The sequence below is a fragment of the Muntiacus reevesi genome, chromosome 4 (assembly GCF_963930625.1).
Source record: "Muntiacus reevesi chromosome 4, mMunRee1.1, whole genome shotgun sequence".
NCBI classification, from domain to species: domain Eukaryota; kingdom Metazoa; phylum Chordata; class Mammalia; order Artiodactyla; family Cervidae; genus Muntiacus; species Muntiacus reevesi.
Genome location: NC_089252.1, coordinates 73,428,832 through 73,444,340, shown reverse-complemented (window position 1 = coordinate 73,444,340; position 15,509 = coordinate 73,428,832). Strand labels below are relative to the sequence as shown.

General features: G+C 40.7%; 1 protein-coding gene across 4 annotated transcripts in view; it reads right to left on the bottom strand.

The window, feature by feature from the left end:
- The window catches only part of CTNNB1 (catenin beta 1), a 47,432-nt gene extending 32,123 nt beyond the window's left edge, over positions 1–15,309 (bottom strand). For all 4 annotated transcript variants that reach the window (XM_065933101.1, XM_065933098.1, XM_065933099.1 and 1 more), the window contains exon 1: positions 15,138–15,309. The gene's annotated coding sequence lies outside the window, so the exon portion shown is untranslated. The remainder of the gene's footprint in view (positions 1–15,137) is intronic.
- Positions 15,310–15,509: the final 200 nt, after the last annotated feature.

Genomic DNA, 15,509 nt, shown 5'->3' with positions numbered 1-15,509 from the left:
CTGTTAACTCAATACAAAGAATTTCAAGGAACTCTAAACTGCTGTTCTATTGCACGTCCAAAATTATACCAGTAAGTGAGTCAAAACCCGGAGCTATATACAAATGCCCAATTGGTATATTATGTTCTTTCTCTTCTCAATTTACCAAATTGTGAGGTTAAGAGATTTTCTGTCCCACAAAAAATCTTTTCCATAATTCTTTCATTTCCTCAATAGTTCTAGCATACAGCAGTACCAATAGCATAGATTCAGTGAATGGAGAGATTTTATATATTCAACAAATTTGTTATGCAACTGCTATATGCCAACAAGAATAACAGATTCTGAGGATACAGCAGTGATATAAAACAGACATGGTCCTTGCATTCTTGACAGAGACACAGACAACAACTGAATAAACAATTACAAGGAGTGGTTAAGTGTGTAAGAAACAAATGGGAGAAGGTAGTAGAAATGACACCAGGACAAGTGATGGCCTTACTTAAAGAGTAGCCCCAAGCTTCTGTGGGAACCTTCAAGCTGAGACCTAAAGATGGAAAAGAGCCAGCATATAAGGAGCAGAGCAGGAACATTTCAGAAATCAGAAATAATGTGCAGAACTCCAGAATCGTTAGGATTATCTTTTAAGACCACAGTAGTTTGATTATAGTGGGAAAGGGTGATTACAATGAGATGAAAGTAGCCAGACCATGTAGACCTTTCCAGCCTTTAAAAAAAAAAAAAAGTATTCCTTATTCTAATGCCACTGGAAATCCATGAAAGGTTATGAAGCAGGTGAATAACAAGATCCTATTTGAGTTTTTCAAAACTGACCTTGGCTATAACGAAAAAACTGAAAGGGTAACAGAAAAAAGGTAAACCAGTAAAGCAATGTCCAGTGACAGATGGTGGCTTAGGCGAGGCTACCAGCACTGGGCACAAACAGTAGCTAGATTAGAGAAATACTTTGGAGACAGAAAAAAGAGGCTCTACTGATGGACTGACTGCAGTAGATGAGAGGAATTAAAGATGACTCCTAATAAACAAGATGAAAAGACAACCCTCAGAAAGGAAGAAAATATTTGCAAACAAAGCCACCTGACAAGGGATTAATCTCCAAAATACACAAACAGTTCATGTAGCTCAATTAAAAAAAATGAAAAAAACAAAAAACAGGGCTTCCTTGGTGGCTCAGTGGTAAAGAATCTGCCTGCAAATCCAAGAGACATGTGTCCGATCCCTAGTCCAGGAAGATCTCATATGCCATGAAGCAAGTAAGCCCATGTGTTACAACTATTGAGCCTGTTCTCAAGAGCCTGAGAGCCACAACTATTGAAGCCTATGTGCCCTAGAGCCCACACAACGAGAGAAACCACAGCAATGAGAAATCCACACGCAGCAACAAAGACCCAGCACAGGCAAAAATAAGCAAAAAGTTTTTTAAAATTAAAAAAAAAAAAAAAAAATCAAAAAAATGAGCAAAAGACCTAAATAGACATTTCTCCAAAGAAGACATACAGATGGCCAAGAGCTGAATGGAAAGATGCTCAACATCACTAATTATTAGAGAAATGCAAATCAAAACTACAAGGAGGTATTCACCTCACACCAATCAGAATGGCCATCATCAAAAAGTCTACAAACACTGAATAGGGTGTGGAGAAAAGGGAACCGTGCTGCACTGGTGGTGGGAATGTAAACTGACATACAGGCACTATGGAGAACAGTATGCTGGTTCCCTTAAAAACTAAAAAACAGCACCAACATATGACTCCAACAATCCCACTCCTGGGCATATACCCTAAAAAACCATAACTCAAAAAGACACATGTACCCCAATGTTCATTGCAGTATTATTTACACTAGTCAGGACATGCAAACAACCCAAATGGCCAATGACAGATTAATGGAGAAAGAAGATGTGTTACATGTATACAGTGGAATATGACATAGCCACTGAAAGGAATGCAATAGAGTCGTTTGTAGAGATATAGATGAACCTAGAGTCTGTCATATGGAGTGAAGTCAGAAAATCAATACCGTACATTAACACATGAATGTGTAATCTACAAAAATGGTACAGATGAACCTATTTCCAAGGCAGGAACAGAGTTGCAGACCTAAGAGAACGAAGTGTGAACACAGGGATGAAAGGGGAGGGTAAGACGAATTGGGAGATTAGAACAGACACATATTCAGTACCACGTGTAAAACAGATGTTGCTGTTTAGTCGCTAAGCCGTGTCTCTTTGTGACCCCATTGGACTGTAGCTCACCAGGCTCCTCTGTCCAAGGCATTTCCCACGCAAGAATACTGGACTGGGTTGCTATTTCCTTCTCCAGGGAATCTTTCCAAACTGGGGATTGAACTCACATCTCCTACATTGGCAAACAGATTCTTTACTACTAAGTCACCAGGGAAGTCTGTAAAATAGCAAGCTAGTGGGAATCTGCTAAAAGGCGCAAGAAGCTTGGTTTGGTGCTAGCTCTGTGATGACCTAGAAGGATGAGATGAGGGGTTCAAGGGAAGTCGGGGGAGAGGGGATATATGTATACATATAGCTGATTCACTTCACTGTACAGAGAAACACACACAACACTGTAAAGCAATTATACTGCAATAAAAAAAGACTCATGTACCCCAACATTCACTGCGGCACTTTTTACAATAGCCAGGACATGTAAACAACCAAAATGTCCATCGACAGATGAATGGATAAAGAAGTTGTGGTACATTTATACAATAGAATATTACTCAGCCGTAAAAAGGGAAAAAGTTGGGAAATTTGTAGAGAAGAGAATGGACCTAGGAATCTATCATACAGAGTGAAGCGAGTCAGGAAGAAAAAAACACTGTATTTTAACGCATGTATGTGGCACCTAGAAAAATGGTACAGATGAACCTACTGCAGAGCAGGAAGAGAAACAAAGATGTAGCTAATGAACATGTGGACACAGGAGGTTGGGGGTGGGATGAAAAAAAAATGATTCCTAGGCATTTGGATTGACCAATTAGGCTGTCATACTTCCTGAGCTCGGAGTATGTGAGAAAAAATAGCCATTAGTCACACATGGCTATTTATATTTAAATTTTTATTAAAATTTAGCTCAGTCACATTACCACATTTCAAGTGCTCAAGAGTCACAAGTAGCTGATGGCTACCATTATCAACCTCACAGATGTAGAACATTTCCATTATCACAGAAAGTTCTACTGGATATTGCTGTTCCAAAGGCAAGTTCAAAAACAAAAACACACCAAATGCTAAAGTGACCCAGCAAGACTAAAGGTAAAAAGTATCTCTTTCATTGGTCAACATGGAGGTTCACTGATAATGAAAATCAAACACAAGCTGAAATAGGAGATGAAAAATGAAGATCATATCCATAGGACATGTCTTTCAGAGTGTGAAAGGGAGTAGAGAAACTAAAGGGGCATTAGCTGCAAAGAAACAAGTCATCCAATTCCAGAATATTCACCTATTCAACCAATATTTATTAGCGTCTACAATTTCCAGACACTGAGTACCAGGCATACAAATCAGAACAAGATCGTGAAAGGAGAAAAAAAGCAAGTAAACACCGGTTACTTCAGAATATGATTAAGTGCAACAAACCAAGTAAAAGACGATGGTAAAGTGAAAATGGGTGAACAAGGAAGAACTCAATCTAATGGAAGCCATAAATGACAGGAAGGAACCATCTCTCCAAAGATGGAATATACTTATGTGCTATTGGGAAAGATCCAAAGTGAGGTGAAAAGATTTAAAAGTCATTCACGCAACACATATTCACTATCAACTAGTATACACTATGATGACAGGCATTGGGAAGAAAGCAAAAAGTGAGGAAATAGACAATCATCCCTGTCTTCCTAGAGCTTATGTTCTAGGAGGTGAAAAAAAAAAAGAGGATAAAAAAATGGTAAAATATCTATTATGTTAGTCAGTGTTGAAGGCTAAAGAAAAACAAAGCAAGAAAGGAGACAGCAAGTTAGGGAAGAACTGGGTTTGCAGAGCCTGTACCTCCAAAGCCTCCCTCCAACCCAGCTCTTCGGGGCCTAGAGCTACTACCCAAAGCTCAGTCACCACCACCTGTGTCACCGGCATGACTGCTGTAGCTATTCTCCTGGTTTCCACTTCTCTCTTAAATCCTTTCAGTTTTAGTTCTTTGATGAGTGACAGGAGGAAAGAAGTAGGTGATAAAGAGAATAGTCTAAACACATAGGAGTGTGTGCTTCTACAAAATGAGACCATAAGCCCCTGGAGGTTTTTGAACAAAAAAGCTCTATGATCACTGCTTTATTTTTATTTATTTACTTATTTATTTATTTATTGATCATTGCTTTAAAAGGATTATTCTGGTCACTGTGTTGAGATTACATTCAAGGGGAACAAATGTAAGCAGGAAGACCAGTTAGAAGACCTCTGCAGTAACCCTAGGATAGCATGGCTATGAAACAGCATAGTAAGAAATGGCTAAATTCTGCATCTATATTAGAAGGAGAACTGACAATTTTCAGGCAGGGTACAGTGACAGAAAGACAGTCAAGAACGGCAAGGTTTTTGGTGTAACTAAAAAAAAAAAAAAAAAAGGTGCATTTAGGACATATTAAGACATGCAGCTTTAGGAAAAATTGGGAGCTCAGTTTTAGGTATATTACATTTGAGATGCTTCTTAAGACATCCAAAATGTTGGGGGAAACATTGGCTATCAGGACCTATAGTTCTGGGCAGAAACTCAGGCTAAGGATATAAATCTGGAAGCCATCAGCAAACAGGTTAAATACTCTGTTTAAAGCTATGAGATGCAAGTGTATTTAGACAATGAAAAAGGAGAGATCCAAGTGCTAAAGTTTCAGCCATTGCAATATACAGATGAGACATAACAGAAAAAGCAAAGAAGAGTAAGGAGGAACCACCAGTAAGGCAGGAAAAAAAAAACCTGCTAGCAGATGTGGTGGCCTGCGAAAGAAGAAGCCAAACGAAACATGTCTCAAGCCATTGTGCCAAGTGCTACTGAGAGGTTAAGTGAGATGAGGATTAGAGATTTATAAAGTGATGGTCACTGGTAGGAGTTGAAAAGGGGTGAGAGTGTATCCAAGCAATTGTTTCAAGGTGTCTTATTCAAAAAAGCAGCAGACTGGGAAACAAGAAGAAAAGATTTTTTTAAAAACAGGGACAAAGACCATGCAAGCTTACAGAAGGAAAAACCAAGGATGCAAGAGAAGGCAGCAAGACAGTTATATTCTTGAGAGCAAGAGGGCATGGGATCTAGTACAGACATGAGCTGGTTGTCCTTCTCTCTGAACACTACAGTCTGTCCATAATGACAGAGCAGGTGAATGGCACAGCCACAGATGTGAGAGCATACAGGAATCTTCCAGTTACTCGACGTGCTCTGTGAGACAGAAAGCAGGGGGGACATGGGGAGGAAGTATGGGGAGGTTTGAGGAGAGAGGGAAAAGACACAGTCATAGAGAGAGATGAACTAAGAGACCATAGACCACTGGGCATGAAGTCAGGGAGGGACAAGGTTGTTGACAGAGTATATAAGAAAGTGATTATGATTCAATCTGAAATTTCAGTTGAGCAGAAGTGAGGGTGAGAAGTAGAAGTAGAAGTACTGAAGAGCTCTGACAGACCGAAGTTATCGTGTCACTGAAGAGCTGTTGGAATTAGGGTGGCTGAATCAGACAGAAAAATATGTTATTGGAGGAGAGGAAATCAAGAAACTAAGAGATCAGAATATTGGAGGCATCCTCTATATCAATGTTACTCAAAGTACCAGACCACAATACCATATGGAGCTTGTGCCAGATTATATAAACCAACATACTGCTTCTTTCATCAAAAAATTTTTGGTACCAAAAAAAAAAAAAAAAAAAAAAACTCAGTTGAACTAAACACTGAACTTAGTGACATAGTTGTGTTACTTTCTGGCACAAACTACTTACTGCAATTCATACTGTAACAGTTCTCAGAACACGGGCCATTTTGAGTAGCACTTGTCTGCACAAATATTGGCATCACCAAGAATTAGAACAGAAATAAAGATGACAGTGAGCCAGGACAAGTGTCCAAGGAAGTAGGGGAATGACCCAGGAAAGTTGGTAATGACTAAGACAACGAGGGTAGTAGGTGGTAATAATTTGATGGCATGAGAGTCAAAGCTGAAAGTTTTGGAAAAGAATGGTCAAGAAGTGACAATGATGAACAAGGAGGACACTTCCTCCACCTTCTGGTTCACCAATAAAAGGTGCACAGGAAGGGGCAACATTTACCACTTGAGAGAGTTGCAAGGTCAGTAGCATTATGGGGAGAGGCTAGGTTATAGAGGGAGCAAGAAAAAGTAAACATTCCCAGAAAAGACCGACAATAAAAAGGATGTGCTAAAGACTATGAGTTCTAGAGTGACAATGAATGGATTTCAAGAGATGACAAAATGTGGGAAACAGAGACCCAAAACAGCAATGGGATCCAAATCTGGGAGGATAAGGGTAATACATACAGAACAGAGGCATAACTAAAGGAAATAAGTCCTACAAAAGTCATGTGTCAGGACTGGCCTCTGACTATAATGCTTCATTATAAAGATGGACCCTCCATGCAGACTGATAACAGAAGGTGAAGGAATTCCTGCTTACTTAGCTTCTCGTGGGGGAAAGGGGGTTAGTTTGAGAAGCAAAGAAAAGGTTAAACAGTCTTCCTATCTTTGCACTTTGAAAAGAAATGTAATATGATCTGGTGTATAACGGCAATAAGGAGAAGTCTAAGGCCCTTCAGCATACAGTCAGGGCATTCTTCAAGCATGATTCAAGAATGTTAGTACTCTTACAAAAGAAAATATCTAATTTCAGTATTTTAATTATCATTACTCTGCCTTATGAATGACTCCCAGATTTCTCATCTCTTAATCTAGCCTATTTTCCTTCCATGGGGAATAGACTAGCTGGCACTCTGATTTAGGACCTACGAAAAAATGACAGCAGAATTAAAGCAGAAAATAGTGACCTATAGAAGACAACTATCATATATAACATGAATTTTATCGTGTAAATGGATCACAGAGGACATTTATAACTAAAAGTCAGAACAATATAAGCCTCATTTCATATCACGTGGCTTTTCCAAAAGAGGCTATCATATTTTAAAAATAAATTTAACAACTAAATGAACTTTAAATGAAACAACTTTAAAATAAAGCGAAGTACCAGAAAGACTAAATTTATGAGTATCAGCTTACTATGTTCCCTATGTAACATTTGTCGTCTACTTTCCCTCCTGGCTCAGCTGATAAAGAATCCCACCTGCAATGCAGGAAATCTGGATTTAATTCCTGGGTTGGGAAGATCCCCTGGAGAAAGAAAGGCTACCCACCCAGTATTCTGACCTGGAGAATTCTATGGACTGTATAGTCCATGGGGTCGCAAAGAGTAGGACAGGACTGAGTGACTTCCACTTTGTATCTAAATGAACTGTTGAAAATAAAGTCATGTTTGACACTGCTACATTCTTTCCATGGCTCCGGAAAGATACTAAGTGTCTACCTCAGCACTTCTACACAAGAGAAAGGTTACCACTTAGAAACATCCGAGTTGACTGAATTGAGAACTATTTCCAAGAAACCTGCCGTATACATGTGTCACTCATCTAATACACAGATAACTTCAAAGACACACTCACTCTCTATACCCTTATCTGCAAACCTACTTCAGGGTTGGGGGTGGGGTGGGGGGGTGAGGATTTTACAACAGCCACCCCTCCATGAAGCAAATTAGAATCATTAAGATCAACTTCAAATTGTATTTAAGAAATTTTGAGTAAATCTAGCTTCTCACATTTTTATACAGATAATGTACAATAAAGTATGTATAAAACATATCAATTAGTTCAGTTATCATAAAACTGTTAATAAGAGAAACTTATCAACCACTCTTTAGCACGTGTACATCTTTTACTTCCAAGTCAGATCAGCTACCAGCATTAAAGACAAGCTTTCCACAGCTATCACCTGTATGCCATGTGGACTGATAAACTTCAAACAGGTTAAAAATATCTCCCCAACCCCCAAATTTTTTAGCTAACACACCTGTTAAATCAGTTAAAAGGAAAATCAGTCCAGCAACATGAGAATTATGAAATTACAAGTAAAACAATGGGAATATTAATGAAGAAATTAATAGATGGAAATAAATAGGGGAGCAAATTGGCATTGCCATGAAGCAGTTTCACCTTATCATCCAGCCAGCTGTCACACTTTTCAAACTAACTAGGGGCTGGGGGAGGGGGGGGTGCTTTTCAACAGGTTCAAAAGAAATCAGAGGCTGGAATCTTCTGGACTATTACAAGAGAAACTTGACAGTGGCTCTATAAGTTATATGGGGATTGTGGAACAGGCCAAGGGGTGCGCACCTTGGGACAAATGCGCTCTGCAAAGTCCACTGCTCAGTTTGGCTTGCATTCTCTATCATGTAAACACCACTGCAGTCAGCACTATTTTCAGATGATACTTTTTAAAACCAATGTTAGCTTATGGTTTGCATTTTCAGTACAGACATAGTTGGCCACTTAAACATGTAATCTAAAGACTAAATATACAACTCTTCAAACTCTGGAAATGAAGAATCTTGCCCGAGCAGCAAAAGACTTTACCAATATCTATCTGACAGCCTGCCTAAATTTATTCTGCCCAGGGGATGGAATGGACTGGGAGATTGGGACCGCACTACTATGTATAAAACAGGTAATACTGCTATGTATAGAAGGGATGACTAATGAGAACAGGCTCTACAGCACAGGGAGCTCTACTCAATGCTCTGTGGTGACCTAAGTGGGAAGAAAACCCCAAAACAGAGGGGATATATGTGTACCTATGGCTGATTCACACCAAGGTAAAACAAACTAACACAACACTGTAAAGCAACTATACTCATAAAAAATTTTTAAATATATTCTGACCAAATAGGAGTAAGCCATTACTTTAAAAAACAAAAACTAACATTCAGTTAATTTTTCATTATCTAAACTTTGCTTTTCAGTTTTAAATCTAGTCTGATAAATAGATTACCACAGAAATGCACACTTTGGCTGAAAACCAGGATGTGATTTAAAGACATCAATAAAACTTCAGGCTGATATGATTGTGTACACAGAGCCAGAATTTGTCCAGCATTTTAAGCATCTTCAAAGTTAAGTTGTAAGACCTCTTTTAAGAAAACACTTTAGAAACTATACTTAAAATGATGAAGTGATGCACAAGTTTGTTCTTTCTCCTCTTTTTCCTTGATCCAATCCATCTTAATTCTTAAGACTTCTTAAGTGCAGAGTTAATAATATGAACCTGCTTTAAGTTCCTGATCTGTTTATATAGTCAACTGATACTAGGCATTCTTAAAGTGCCATATATGAACCTAATGGTTTATCAAATCTTATTTACTAAGTTATGAAAGTAAAAATGTTACTCGCTCAGTCGTGTCAGTATGTATATATAGAGACATAGAGACATAGATACAGAGTTGTATTACCTTCAGTTACTTAACAGAATCATCACCATTAAAAATAAATAAACAAAAACACTGTACTCCAAATGGTTTACTGCAGATGTCACACACTGGCCGATTCTGCCAATAGGTGTATTTAATTTGTGTTGAAATGTCTTAAAACATGAATTTCACCAACCAACATGTACAAATCATGTGTGTGCTACGTTGCTTCAGTACTGTCTGACTCTTTGTGACCCTATGGACTTTAGCCAACCAGGCTCCTCTGTCTATGGGATTCTGTGTGTATGGGATCCATTCTGAAATATAAAGAATAATGGAGTGGGTTGCCATTTTCTCCTCCAGGGGATCTTCCCAACTCAGGGATCAAACCCACAGCTTGTGCAGCTCCTGCATCGCAGGCAGATTCTTTACCGCCGAGCCACTAAGACCCATTGGTGCAAATCATGGAATGCACATTAATCCAGATTTCCTGCTTCTCTTAGAAGAAAGAAAAAATTCAGGTGATGTGGAAACCTAAACTACTTTCCACACAATGGCTGCAGCTGAAGACTGGCTTAGATGGAACATATGTTCTCTTAATTCATTGTAGTTCACAGGGGCCCAGTGAGCCCATACCTGCTTGGAGATACTGAGTAGCTACTCCCACTGGGATGCAAGATCAATCCTATATGGTTTGTGACAGAGATCTTAGTCACTTATATTGTTTGTCAAATTGTAGCATGAAGACAAGTGGCTCATTTCAAGAGATAAATTAGGTCCCTAACAGGCAGAATTTTTTTTAAAGATGTACACAGTTTTCAAGAGAACTTTCAAATCTACTCTCTTCTCATAAAAATCTTTGAAACTGGAACACAAGCTATTTGACCTTGAGGCAGTAAATGATGAAAATTGTAGTTATGGACTTGGACATTACTTATTCCATACATGATCCTTTATGAAGGATCACAACCCATTCTGAAATATAAAACAGCTGAGGCATTCTTGCCTTATGTTTTCAAAAAGATATAACAATAATACAATTCTTAAATAGTCAAAAACCATGATCAATGTTTCCACAAAATTATACTAAATTTCATAGCAAAATGGAGCAGTTAAGTGATATGATCACTTTCCCTCCCTACTCAATCAATTTGTAAACTTCATTTCAACCACTTATTTACAAAAAACATACAAAGGTAAAAACACTTCTAAGCTGAGCATTTTCCATAAAAATGACCACTTGAATTCTAAAAGCTATTTTAAAATGGGTTTTATTCCTGTTATTAATCAGAATCTGATCTGAAATAAGCATTTTTATAAAATAATGCTACTAATAGAAATAGCAAGAACCATAACATAGGAGTGTGGAGAAAGTTTTTATTGACGAATTTTCAGGTCAAAATATGGGAATAGTGCATCAAAGCACTATACAGATGTATACTCTACACAAATGCCTTTAGTCACTAGGCATTATACTCTGGAGTTCACATAAGTTGACTCAACCAGCTTTGTTGATAACCAGTTCTTAACACAGACATAATATTCCTTGAAAATATAACCAAGTTGAAGACTTACTTCAGTTTTATTGATTTTAGACAAATTGATAATTCATTTTTGTTAACTTTATCTGAGAATCTTAGTTTCTAGAATTCATTAATATGGCTCGATTTTAGTATCTAGGTGTAAGTGTGGTTGCTCAGTCACGTCTGACTCTTTTTGACCCTATGGGTTGTAGCGCACCAGGCTCCTCAGTCCATGGGGTTCTCCAGGCAAGAGCACTGGAGTGGATAGCCATTCTCTTCTACACGGTATCTTTCCAACCCAGGGACTGAACCTGGGTCTCCTGCATCACAGGTGGATTCTTTACAATTTGAGCCATCAGGGAAGCCCAGATACTAGGATGGTTTACCTCAAAAGTTATACTAAGTTCTTGGTTTATAATTATATTTAAGCAGAACTTCCTACAAAAAGTGACACAATTTAACTCCTGATTTAACTTTGACCTCTCTCCTGCAAAATAATGGCTGAGATGACATGTTCTAAAGCCAATCTTTTAACTAGCAAAAATAATATGAACATCCTATTCTCGAATTCAAAAGTTCTCTTGACTGATGCTTTCACATGAAAACTATTCATAAAAATATTTCACACAGATTTCATGGGGGGAAGAAAATCACCAGCATTACATTACCACTGGAGGGCACTCAGTGTGACCAAAGCATGCAATGAAAACATGCCCTGACGCTACCGTCCCTCAGCTGCAGTGGTTTGAGGAGACTTTCAGCCTGGAGAATATCTTTTAAAAGAAAAGATGCTCACAATTAGCAAGATAGTTAATCTCTAAAAAGGGTTCCTAACATGACTGATTCTCTTTTAAAAGCTTCTTTTTCCTTAGGGAGCAAATTTAAATACATGCTTCAGGGATACAGGGTCCAGGCCTCAACAGAAGTATCTAGATTTCAAACCTGGTCAAGCTCAGACTTGCATACAACACAAAAGCAGCATTCTTAAGTAAACAGAGGAAATAAAGAACTTTCTCCAGAGTTTAAGTGATCAAGAACTACACAAGGTAACTCCTACTCATTTTCAAGCAATACAAATCACATATTTTCCTTTCCTGGAACTTACAAAGTATATATTTATTTTAGCCCATTAGCCTAGTTATCTATCAAGACACAATCAGAAGAGTATTATATAAACAACAGTCTGTTAAAGGAGGAGGACTGATTCTGCAACTCAGTCTTCTCTCAATGTGGGTCCAAGAGGCAAAAGATACAAACGCCGGACTAACCAGAAGTAGCTACTAGTCTATGTTATACTACTTACTTTCAAGATATAAAAATGTTTTTACTCAAACTGTTTCAACAAAAGATATCGTATTCCCAACAAAAAGAGAGCTACAAGAATACAACCAAGTCAATACAACTAGTGTTTTCACAACCAAAGTCACAAGTCAACATGCAGCACGTAAGAGTTGTTAATACTTTTTATTACAAGTTTGTCCTGCTCTAAAAGCATTCATCCTTTCTGCCCTGGGCTGGCAATCAAGCACGCTTCCAACCAAGCTCAAAGTACATACTTAAAATTTACCACCTACTCCTCTGCAGTTATTATCAGCAACTAGTAAACCATAAAAGAGAAACAAAATCTCATTATAACTGGATGCTGTATTGTTTCATTTCAATAACAAAAAAGTTTCATGTGGCTGAAGATACTACAAACCACCTATTTCTGGGATTTTAATTTCACTGCTACTTACAAGTATAAAACAGTGAGATTCAAATTTTTGAACTCTCCATGTCCCTAGTTTCAACAATACTTATGCTCCTCTTTCCACTCCTCCCATCTTTCCACTCCTCCCAACAGCGAAACAGGCTGTCTGCAGATAGCTTTCCCAAGAACCAAATCTCAAAACACTCAGAGAAATTAGCCTACTTCAAGTTTTCTCTCCCTATATGGGAAGTGGAGGAAGGAAGTGTCTATGAAAAGAAAAATATACAACTTCATTTATATGGGAAATTTTATTCCATTTATCACTAGTAACAGTAAGAAGCTCAATCCAGAAGCTTTAATACTGGAATCTACGTAATTATCTACATAATTATCTTGGTAAAGGATATGCTTCCAAAGAAATAAAACTTCTGGATACTTACTGACACTTGAACACTACTAAATGTTTTACTTTTTTTAGGCACTTTTTAACATTTGGTTTTTCTTGAAAGCAATTTTAAATGACTGCTCTAGCTTCTGGGGAAATCTCAAGCCTAGAACTCCGCAAGGACTCTAAGTTACATGCTATACTAAACTTTGTGGCACAGTTTTTCAATTTCCCCCTCAAGGACTTCAGACTTGAATAGTCTCAGCATTCCTTTAATCCTATAGAATAGTCTCCTGGAAGTTTTTCAAGTTACTGTTGCAATCACTTTAGGGCCTTGTACATGGCCTTCAGAACAAAGACTAGGTCAAAGTAATGAATACTGGACGCAAATTAATCAAATTTTGTGAAAAGATATTCGCAAACATTAATGGCACTTTTTTTTAAAAACCCAGAGATTTGTGCGCTTAAATGTAAAAGTAAATGTAGCAGCCGCCTCAGTTCAGACCGAAAAAAATGCCTCCCAAACAAAAGTTTGTCACTAATCTAAGCAGATATTAAACAGAAACATTAAACAAAAAATTTTTTTTCAAGCTATGTCCAGTATCTCTTAAGACAACACGTTAACAGTAAGATAGCCAAAGGTACTGAATGTACACCGAGACAGAATGAAACGGCTTCCTAAGTTCCAGACAAAATACTTTATAACTTAGCCATCTGAAAAACAGCAGCTCAGACTTTATCAAAGGCGAGCCGTCTCTTCAAGCTGCTGTCTAGTCTAAGCCACCACTATTCACGACACAAAGCTCTCGTTTCACTAAAACCACTCCTCGATTTCCTTTTGCCGACCTCTGCATACCAGCAGACCAGTCTCCCTTCATTCACCACTCACAAACCCGGGGTGGGGGTGGGGGGAGACCACAGATGTCTGGAAGATACAAAGTTGGAGACAATGCTCCCTCCAACACCGAAAAGAAACCGAAGCAAACAACTACACCCCGTCTGGCAAAGCTTTCAAGTTTAGTGGACTCAGGAGAAGGCTGTGAAAAGCGAACTTCCAAAGTCTCAGTTCCAAGTCCTCTCTCCAGACAAAACACGGAACGAAGTTGCAACGCTCGAATTTCCTGCGGGCCATTTCGTAGCGAGGGGAAAATTCATCCCGCTGAAAAGTGCTCTCAAAATCAAGTTTAGTTGCCGTGAAACTATTTGAATAAAGAATCTCCAGGAACACAAGTATCGAAGCAGTCTCAGGCCGAGTTCTCTGGGTCACTTGATAAAGAGACAGTAAGCCAGCCGCCCTCGCCCTTATTTTTCCCAGGACCTCCCTTGCACGCCCGCTTTCACTCACCTGCACCGTACAAGAAAATACAGATGCAAGATATGAATTTTTATCTGTGCAAACCCTCCTGGTGCATCGCACAGTCTGCACTAACAGTTTGGATCCTCTAAGGTTTAAAGTTGCTCCGATTTAAACGAGCGCACTCACACCAGCAGGTCATTAAAAATCACTAACCTCTTATTAACCCTCGAAAAAAATCATCCTTAAGCACGAAAAAAGGAACCTGGAGATAGGACCTCACGTGGCGTCCCAGGCCCAGCGTCCGCACCCCAACTCCCCGCGGAGGCCGTGAAGGCGGAGTCCCCCGTCCCCACCCCGCCCCCCACCCCGGCCCCGGCGCATCCCGAGGCGCAGGGTCCCTCCCCCAAACTCAGCCGCGGCCTGAGCCCGGGACGGAAACCACAGCCCCCTCCACCCACCCGCCCACCCCGCCGGCCACCCGACCTCCCGGACGCGCCCTCGCGGCGCCCCCTCCCCAAGAGCGGCACCCCCGGGGCCCCCAAGGAGCCGTGCGACCGGAACCGGGCCCGGCCGCCGCCCTCCGCCCCCCGGGCGCGGTCCGCCTCTGCCACCTCCCCGGCGCCCCCAGCCCACACCGCCCCGCGCTCCCCACCCCGGGGCCTCGGGCTGCGCCGGGTCGTCTCCCAGCCGCCGCCGGGACCGCGCGCCCGCGACGAAGTTTGGCTCCGAAGCGGGAACCGGAGCAGCCCCAGACGGGTAAGGAAAGGAGCGCCCAAGCACCTCAGGGGAACAGGCTCCTCCCGCGGCGGGAGTCGGACCGTCCTCGGCCTGCGTTGGCGGCTTGACGGGACCGGAGCTGCTCCTCGAACCTTGCTCCGTCTCCGCCTCCCCTCGCTCTTCGCTCCCGGGGCCGGGCTAGCGCGGCTGCCACAGACCGAGAGGCTTAAAATGGCGCCGCACAAGGAGCTCTTATAAGTCGCGCAGGATTCACTGTATCCTGCCGCCAGCGGCGCAGCGCGGAGCGTTCCGCCGCGCGAGGACAAGGGGCGGGGCGCGGGCGGGCGGCGGAAAGTAGTCCCCGCGCCGAGGAGCCGCCCGCTGCCGCCGCAGCCGCCGCCGCCGTCCGCCAGCCCGGGGCAGGGGCGGGGCGCC